Source organism: Piliocolobus tephrosceles, chromosome 20 (assembly GCF_002776525.5).
Source record: "Piliocolobus tephrosceles isolate RC106 chromosome 20, ASM277652v3, whole genome shotgun sequence".
Lineage (NCBI taxonomy): Eukaryota > Metazoa > Chordata > Mammalia > Primates > Cercopithecidae > Piliocolobus > Piliocolobus tephrosceles.
The window spans coordinates 17209871-17219190 of NC_045453.1; the positions used below are offsets into that span (position 1 = coordinate 17209871).

Here is a 9320-nt window from a genome sequence, read left to right on the forward strand (position 1 = left end):
AGCTGAGGCTCAGAGAAGTGAAATGCCTTGGCTGAGTTTACAGTCTTACAGGGAAAAGCTGAGCTTCAAGCTCAGGTCTGGCAGACTCTGAAGCCTGCACTCTTCTAGAAGAGCCACTGGGTTGATTACAACGCCAATAGGGGGATGGAGAAACAGGCTCAGAAAGGTGATAGGGCTCTCCCTGTGAATATGGCTCTGTCCGGTTGAGCAGAATACTGAAGCAATGTGAGATTTACAGTTTTTTCCAAGCCCTCCAGAGAGACAACAGGAGGGCCAGAGCAGGACCCAGGAGTCCAGACCACTGCGTCTCCCGTTCCTATTGGGGTTGGCTCTCTAGGAGCCCCTTGCAGAGCCCTGGGGCTAATTCCTTGCGTGGGTCCTGGACAGGTCTGCAGTTTCCATGGAGACCGCCTCCCACCATCCCTGAAATCTCATTGTGACCAGTATTAAGGGATTAACTCTGCCCAGCGGCCCTCACAGGGTCTGGGGTGCCGAGGGGGGCCAGCAGGAGCTCCGTCAAGGATGAAGAGGTTGTGCAGTGTGCGGGACCCCATAGCAGCAGGAGGAGGATGTCGGACTGGGGCCAGGGCTTCCCCCGGGACCCACCAGGTATGGTCCTGACTCCGCATCTGCCTGGAATGAAGGATGGGATGGTAGGAGAGAGACACAGGACCAAGGGGGAGGATTCCAGACTGGGAGCAGTGTGGAGGATTTGTACCCTCATCCCCTAACCCAGGAACGTTCAGGGCCCTGATGGGTGAATGACGTTCTGATCAGAGAAGGAGGATCCAGCTGACCTCAACAAGGTGAGAGGAGCCCCCTGGAGTCTTAGGGGTACTCCAAGGCTGCCTAAAGACCAGATCTCTAATCTCTCCCATTTTGCAGTTGGGGAAACAGAGGCACGGAGAGGGAAAATGACTTGCCCAAAGTCAGTGAGTCAGCAAACTGAAGCAGGTCAAGAATCCAGAGGGAACCCTGAAGTTCCCTAAGCAGACAACAGTGGGTTAAAATCTCATTGCCACTTCCACCTTGAACTCCAAATCCTCCTCCCTGAGCTCCAGGCATGGGGTCCCCTCTGTCCCCTCACCCAGAGCCTGTCTCATCGGCCATGCTTCCCTCCCTGCCTCTCATCCTCCTCCTGACTTCCCCTGCCACCCGCACCACCTGAGGCTGGCAGAGAGTTCCTGGCAGGTTCTCCAGTGCTGGCGGCCACAGCCACCAGGCCCCCACTGTTCCATTCAGGGAACACCCTCCCACTGGGTCCCTATCTGGATGACTTGGGACATTGTTTGTTCCACACTTCATCCTCTCTTTGGGATTTCTGGGTCCAGACACAGTGAGGACCCTGACAGCCCCCCTCCCCATCTCTTGTCCTGAGAAGGCCAGGCCTGCTTGGGAGAGATTTAACCAGACTCCGAAGCTCTCTGGGCCGGGCTTCGTGGAAGGCCATATCAGTGCAGGGGCATAAACACCAGCTCTGGAGCCAGGTGGAGATGGTTCTAACACCACTGCCTTGGCTCACTGGGAAAATGATGCTCCTTCTCTGAGCCTCGGTTTCCTCACCTGTGATAGGAGACAATAACCCTTCCTTCCTCAAAGCTTACTCTCAGCTGCCGTGGAAAGATCTCCAGGTTGTGATGTTAAATGAACCAAACAAGATACAGAACAGTGTAAGAGCAGAAACTACTCATGTATGATCTTACGTGCTGTCTGGTCTGTATAAAGAAACCTTGGTAGATACATCTGTAAGGGATGTGGTCTCCCATAGTGAGGAAGTCAGGGAGAACAGGTGAACAGGAGACAGAGGTGGAAGCCAGACTTCTCAATATACATCTTTTATGTTTTCATTCTGAATGGTGTGAGTGTAGCACCAATTCAAAACTAAATGTAAAGATGTTCACAAATTAAGTAAAATATTCAATAATAATAATAACACATACCTCAATAATATGACAGGTGTGCAGCCAAGATTTAGACCCAGGTACTAGAAATTGACTCAAAGGAACAGAGGAGGCCTGTCTTCAAGTCACTGAATACTTGACCTAGAAAGGCCCTTTGTTTTTTCAACATCAAATTGCCAATAACAACAATAATAGTCTTGGTAGCAAGAATGAGGAGCTCCCTACCTGGGGAACACAATGCCAAGCACTGTCTGAACATTATCTCATTTCATTGGCATTTTGATTTTGTGAGGAAACGATCATCATTCTCACTTTACAGATGGGCAAACTGAGCCTCGCTGAAGTTTTGACTAGTAAGTTGTAGTAAGTGATAGAACTGCGATGCCATCGAAGGCTTTCCGGCTTCAAATTTCAAGCCCCCCTATAGTAGATGCCTGGTACCTCCCCACCCCTACCCCAAGATTCGATCATTGGTCTGTGATGGAGACTGGGCATCTGTCTTAAATTTTAAAAAATCTTTTTAAAAAATAGACACAGGGTCTCTCTATGTTGCCCAGGCTGGTCTCAAACTCCTGGGCTCAAGTAATCCTCTCATCTCAGCCTCCCAAAGTGCTAGGATTACAGGTGTGAGCCACCGTGTTCGGCCAACATCTGTATATTTTAAAGGTTTCAGATGATTCTATTTCATCTTCAGGGTTGAGTCTCTGCTTCGTTAGACAAAACTTCTCCAATGGGAAACCAAGGCCAGGGAGGGAAATGACCTTGCCCAAGGACACACAGTGGCTGGAACCAGAGGTGGGCAGGGCACCGAGCAGCTCACATGAAGCCTTTGGGCAAATAAGAAAAAGTCACCCCATTCTGGGCAGGCAGAGTTTCATGGGCACTTCGCTGGGCAAGTGGAACAGGGGCCAGATTTCCATCCCTACTCGCCCTCTTGGATGGAGAACCTTTGTGCAATGAGCAACCTGCGCAACTGTGCAGGGCAGTAACTCTGGCCTGAGCCACAGGACTTCCAAACACTTCACCTTAGTGATCTTACAAATCCCTGGGGCCTCTCAGAACAAGAGTATGGGGAGACCGAGCGTGGCTTCTGGGATGTGGGCTCAGCCCTCACTCCCCAAACCAGAGTCTGGGTCAGGCAGGGGCTCCCATCAGCCTTCAGGCCCCACAAGGGCCAGGAAGGCCGCATTTAATTCCCAAGGTCACCCCTGCAGATAAATTCGGCAACATAAACAGGAGGGATGAACATAAACAGGAGGACAGCAACACCCTCGACCCAGATGTCATAAGCCACCTGGCAGGAGGCAGCCTGCAGAGAGGCCCCACCCACACAGATCCAAGTCCTCCTGGCTTCCTTCCTGATCATTCTCCAGACCATACTCTCTGCCCTACCTCCAGAGCCTTGCAGTCAGCATCTCCCACAGTGCCCTGCTCTCTGCCCTTCTCCTGGCCATCTCTCACTGGCATCCCTGGAAGGGAAGGGTAGCCCTGGAGTTAAAGGCACGGACTCTAGAGACAGACTGCCCAGGTTCCAATTCTACTTCCTGTTTCTCATCAGCTATGTGAGCATGGGTATATGACTCAACCTCTCTGTGCCTCTGCTGTGTAAAATGAGAGTGAAAACATTGCCTGCCTCCCACAGTGGCTGGGAGGTTCCAGGAAGTAACACGTGCACAGCCCCTAAAACAGCTGCATATCCATTGGCCATGATGTTCAATGTGTATATTTCGCTTCATTTCATTTTCATGACAATCCTAGAAGTTATTATAATTCCCAATTTACAGGTGAAGAAACTGAGGCTCAGAGAGGTTGAGAGAGTCAGGGCAGGGCTCTGCATCTTTCTTCAGGGCCTGATTCCTCCAGAGATAGGACGTGGCTGAGATAGATTACAATGTAGTCTCAGGTTTGCAGTGCATGGCTGCTGGTCACATCCTCACAGGGTCCATGGGACACAGAGCCAGGTGGATTCCAGGGATTTGGGTCTTCCAGTGGCTCTCAGGCACCTCTCTGCTTCCAGCTAGCCCTGGAAGGATGGGGAGTACGGCATGGCAAGGCATTTGCAGAGCCGTCTTGTTCACCAGTGTCCTTCAAGACATTGCTCAGGTCCATAGAGATCCCACCATTCATTCCCATGCTGGCTGGAGCCCCTGAATACCCGAGGTGACCTTCTGTCCTTGAACAAGTCACTTCCCTCTCTGATCTCCGTCTCCACATCTGTGCAATGAGGGGATGAGGGTGGATCAGTGGTTTTCTAACCCTCAAATAAAATATTAAGATTGCACATAAAAGGGAGTCGCCGGTTGAAGCTGGGCCTGTGGATGCATACCCTCGGCTCCTGGGAGCCTTGGAACCCAACTTGAAAAGCCCCAGCCCACATCCTCCTAAAGATTCTCCTGGCTCATGACACTGCAGAGGTCTAGAACCCCAAGCTCAAAGCTGCCGCTTCTCATCCCTGTTTGGAAAGCTCTCCCCCAGCTGCCTTTATCTCTCTTTGGTAACAGAGCAAATTTGCTCAGGACCCAGCACAGGGGGAACAAGCAGACTGTTGACTCTTGAGCAAAGCCTCCTCTTTGGAGAGCAGCCGAGGCGGCCGTGGGATATACGTTAGGAGGCCAGCGGCCTCTTGCATAACCTTGGAGGCCTCCTGCCCACCCAGGCCTTTTCAGGGTTAGGGGTGAGGAAAACCGCAAACTCATGCCCAGTTAATTTTTTAAGGCAAAATCAACAGGCTCAGCAATGATTAGCAGCTGGGTAAGTTGGTCTTAATCAGGCTGAGGACAGGGAGGGAGGAAGGAGGCCCAGGGATGGGGCCCAGTTATCAGTTAACCACATGAATGTTGCTTCCTTCCAAACCCGCTGGCCTTCAGCCCCAAGCTCCCTCATCTTCCTCTAGGAAATACTCCTGTGACAAGCCAGTGGCCACCCATCATTGGGTGAACAAACACAATGCCACTCATGGTCTGTGATGAAGCAGAAAGTGCTCGTTGTTAAGACAAAGCTCACCCACCACTGCTGCGTGGCTTTGAGCAAGTCCCTTTCACCCTCTGAGGCTCTGTGAGGGGCCCCAGGTCTGGGCCCCGAGTCTATGGTTCAGTTGACCAGCTGCCACTCCCCTGACGGCCTCAGTGTTTCTGTCCACCAAATGGGTGGGTTAGCCGAGGCATCTTTTCCAGTCTTAAAGCCCTGTGGGTGCCTGATTTGATTAAGCCACAGTGGCCTGCGCCCAGAGTGCAGAGGGTGGTATGAGTAGCATTTTAGGAGCTCAAGGAAGAGAAAGGGAGGGGACCTACCTGGTATCTGCCATTGATATCAGCAAGCGTCAGATCCCAGCTCCAGGAAGAGGGCTGTCCTCTCAGATGGGAGGCAGGGGTCCGGTGGGGTGACTGTGGCTGCAGAGACAGCCTGGCAGAGTCTCTTGGTGGCCCAGACCCCCTATCCCAGGACCTTGGAAGCCGCTAAAGGAAGTAGCAAGACCAGGCCAGCTGGTGGCTGCCTGGACTGGAGTTTGGTCAGTGGTTGGGGACCTATATTGTGAGATAGTTAGGACTTTGTCCACAAACTGGAATTTGAAATTTCAAAGGGGCAAAACTGAAGGGCCCTACCCCAGAGTGGAGATGGCTCTTGGCTTCTTTCCTCCACGACTTTTGTTCTTTGTCTCGATAAGTCCCAGTTTTTCCTGCACCGCTCCCGGACTGGTGGGTAGGGAAGAAAAGATAGGAGATAGTGGTGTGGTGAGCACCAAGGGGAAGAGAAGATGCCAGGCAGCTCTGGGGTGGCCAGGCATGTGTGGGATGCCCCTGAACCTGCCTATGCCCAGGGATAAGGTGCTTTACCTCTCAGGTCCTTGAGTTCCCATGCAAGACTGAGGCAGTGAAACCACCAGCTCCAGTGCCTTAGAATTCTGAAGTCCTTTCTGGGATTCCAGGAGTCATGATCCAGGCAGTGCATAGAGGGGTGAAGCCCTCAAGCTCTGGAGGTAGACTTGGGTTCAAATGACAGCCCCTCCCTTACGAGCTGTGTGGCTTTGGGCAAGTCACTTCACCTCTCTGAGCCTCAATTTTGTCATCTTTAAAATGGGGATGACAATAGCCCATATCTCAATGGGCAGATAGTATGAGAAGAGCAGAAGGTTTTTAGCACCAGGGCTAGCACAGAATTTCTCTGTAAACGTTAGACCTTATTATAATGTAAAAGAAAAACAATGTGGTTGATAGTGGCAGCTCCCTTACCACCGTCCACAGCAGAGGCACGAGCTCTCTATACATGCCTCCCCGACTGCAGGCTGACCAGAGCAATCCCTCCTTCCCATTTCAATTGGGTCTCTCAGTGGGTTCCAAGGTCCTCTGCTATCCCCTGGAATCTGCTGCCTCTTGAGTTGGGGCCTGACAACCGGTGAGCCGAGGTAAAGAATGGCTGCTAAATTGATGGCATTGAGGCCAGACCTTGTTCATGGCTGGGCATGCGGTACCTGGAGCTGTCCTGAGCAGGGGTCCTGATTCCGACTGATTATGTGGCCAGTGTTCATAGAGTCAATGACCAATGACAGTAATTGCTACTGTTGTACTGTGTGTGTACACCTGGTCATTTAATGCTTGAATCATCCCTACAAAGAAGGTATCAACCCAATTTTTCTGATGCTGAAACTAAGGCTGAGAAAGGTAGAAGTTGAGGTTACAGAGTTTGGTACATTGGCACTGCCTGGATTTTAACCCAGATCTATCTGACTACAAGGTCTGTGGTTTATTCCCCTAAAGAGAGGTCAGGGGGAAGGGGCGCTAAGAACCTTATCTACTCTCTCATTTAATCTTCACCACAAACTATAAGTTAGACCCATTTTACAGAAGGAGTAACCAAGGTTCTAAATAAAAACTTGCCTTGTACAGACAGCTGGTCCTGGGCTTGGAATATAGTCACTGGTATACAGGCACCAGAGACCAACACCCACAAGCTAACACCCACTCAGTCCACAGAAAAAAGCTGAATATTTTTTTATAAGCAGAGAAAAAAAAAAAACAAACCAATACTGTGACATTTGCTCTGTGACTTCCTGTATTTATTATGTGCTCATACCTAAGCATTGTCAGGATGATGTTCTTCCTCATTGGAGGGCGTTATGAAGTTGCTTTCTTTTTTTCCATTAGTTAAAAAAAATTCCCTTGGAGGAAGGGAATGACTCTTTTTATAATTCATACATAATAATTGTACATATGTATGGAGCACGTGTTTTTTGTTTGTTTGTTTGTTTTTGAGACGGAGTCTCGCTCTGTTGCCCACACTGGAGTGCAGTGGCATCATCTCGGCTCACTTGCAAGCTCCGCATCCCGGGTTCACGCCATTCTACTGCCTCAGCCTCCTGAGTAACTGGGACTACAGGCGCCCACCACCATACCCAGCTAACTTTTTGTATTTTTAGTAGAGACAGGGTTTCACCATGTTAGGCAGGATGGTCTCGATCTCCTGACCTCGTGATCCACCCGCCTTGGCCTCCCAAAGTGCTGGGATTACAGGCATGAGCCACCGCACCTTGCCTGAGCACATGTATTTTGATACATGCATACAATGTGTCATGATCAATCAAAGTATTTAGGGTATCCATCACTTCAAACATTTATCATTTCTTTGTGTTGGGTACATTTCAGATCTTCTCTTCTAGCTATTTTGAAATATACAATAAATGATTGTTAACTATAATCGCCCTACTGTGCTATAAGAACTAGATCTTATTCCTTCTATCTCACTGTATTTTTGTACCCATGAACCAACGTCTCTTCATCCCTTGAATGAAACATTCTTTTTTTTTTTAAAGACAGAGTCTTGCTTTATCACCTAGGCAGCAGTGCAGTGGCACAATCTCGGCTCACTGCAGCTTCCACCTCCCAGGTTCAAGCGACTCTCCTGCCTCAACCTCCCAAGTAGCCTGGACTACAGGGGCTTGCCACCATGCCTGGCTAATTTTTGATTTTTGTATTTTTAGTAGAGACAGGGTTTCTCCATGTTGGATAGGCTAGTCTTGAACTCCTGACTTCAGATGATCCGCCTGCCTCGGACTCCCAAGGTGCTAGGATGACAGGTGTGAACCACCGTGCCCGGCCTGAAACTTTCAAGATCTCAAGATACTGCACATTTAAAGCAATGTCCTCTCTTTCCACTTCCCATTCTGTCTGCTTATCTAACATGAAGAACATTGTATTAATCTGATTTTTAAGGATTTTTTGTCTGTTATGTGTTAAGTGTTTGTTTGGTACCCCAGTGAAAACATTCTGCATTGCAGACCAATGTGTGCTTATTTCAGGGGCCTGGGATCATAGCATTCTTAGCCATTGTCACAAAATACATGGAGTCGTATTTAAAATGTAAAGTTGTAACATACATATGTTTAAAATGGAAATGCAAAGCAAAAAGATGGATGTGCAATGTCATGTGTATTCAGTTCTCTACTGACTTGTCTGTCTGTTAGTGAACTATGGGTGCAAGGACACATCTCTGGCTACTTTGCATCTGTAATCCACAAAGATTCAGGCAGCTGTATTATCACAGCTTGTTGTTTGTTTGTTTGTTTGTTTTTGCTGGCTGAAGGAAAATTTGTATTTTAATTATTTTCGTGTACAGAAAACTCAACAGTGCACATTTAACCCAGGTTAGTGGCAAGTTCTTTAGCCTTTGCCTTTTTGAGCTTGGTGATATGAGCCACAGACTTGGGACCCAGGACATTGCCGCCCCAGTGACGGTGGATCTCATCGCATCTGTCGTTGTCATTGGTCCTGATAGCTTCCACCAGCTACGCCAAAGCGACTTTGGCTTCCAAGTTCACTTGTGTGATGGCGACAGTGGTCCAGGTCTTCCTGTGGACTAGACGTCCCAGTCTTGCCTTCCCCTTGATAATGCAGTAAGGGACCCCCATTTTAGGACACAGGGCAGACAAGAAGACAACCAGCTTGATGGGATCTGTGTTGTGTGCAATCACCACCAGCTGAGCTTTCTTGTTCTCCACCAAGGTGGTGACGGTGTTAACTCCTGCTGGAAGGACAGGTGGTCTCTTAGTGGAGACGTCCCCTTTGCCAGCAGCTTTCTGCTCGGCCTGGGCCGAGAGCCTCTGCTTCTTCTCTTGCTTTGTCTCTGGTCTGTATTTGTGGGCCAGCTTAAGCAGCTGAGCAGCTGTCCGGCGGTCCAGGGCCTGGGTGAGCTGGTTAATCGCAGGAGGCACTTTCAGCGACTTATAGAGGATGGCTCTCTGCTGATAGAGCGGGGCCATTTCACAAAGCAGGTGAGGTCTCTTTTGGGCTGGATATCCTGTCCAGTGCCAAAATTCTTAGGCCTTTTCTCAAACAGGGGATTCACCACTTTCTTGGCCTCCTGTTTTTTCACGGCAGCAGGGGCCAGAGCCACCTTCTTTCCCTTGGCCTTCTTTCGTTTCGGCAT

General features: G+C 49.6%; 1 long non-coding RNA gene and 1 pseudogene across 1 annotated transcript; both read right to left on the bottom strand.

Annotated features, from left to right (window-relative positions):
• Nucleotides 1–3984: 3984 nt before the first annotated feature.
• Nucleotides 3985–5596, bottom strand: LOC111553296. Its single transcript, XR_002734883.1, has 3 exons — nucleotides 5504–5596; nucleotides 5192–5425; nucleotides 3985–4115 (listed from the first exon to the last, which is right to left on the bottom strand). It is a non-coding gene; the product is annotated as an uncharacterized LOC111553296 (long non-coding RNA).
• A 2933-nt stretch (nucleotides 5597–8529) lies between these two features.
• Nucleotides 8530–9320, bottom strand: LOC111553295 (annotated as a pseudogene).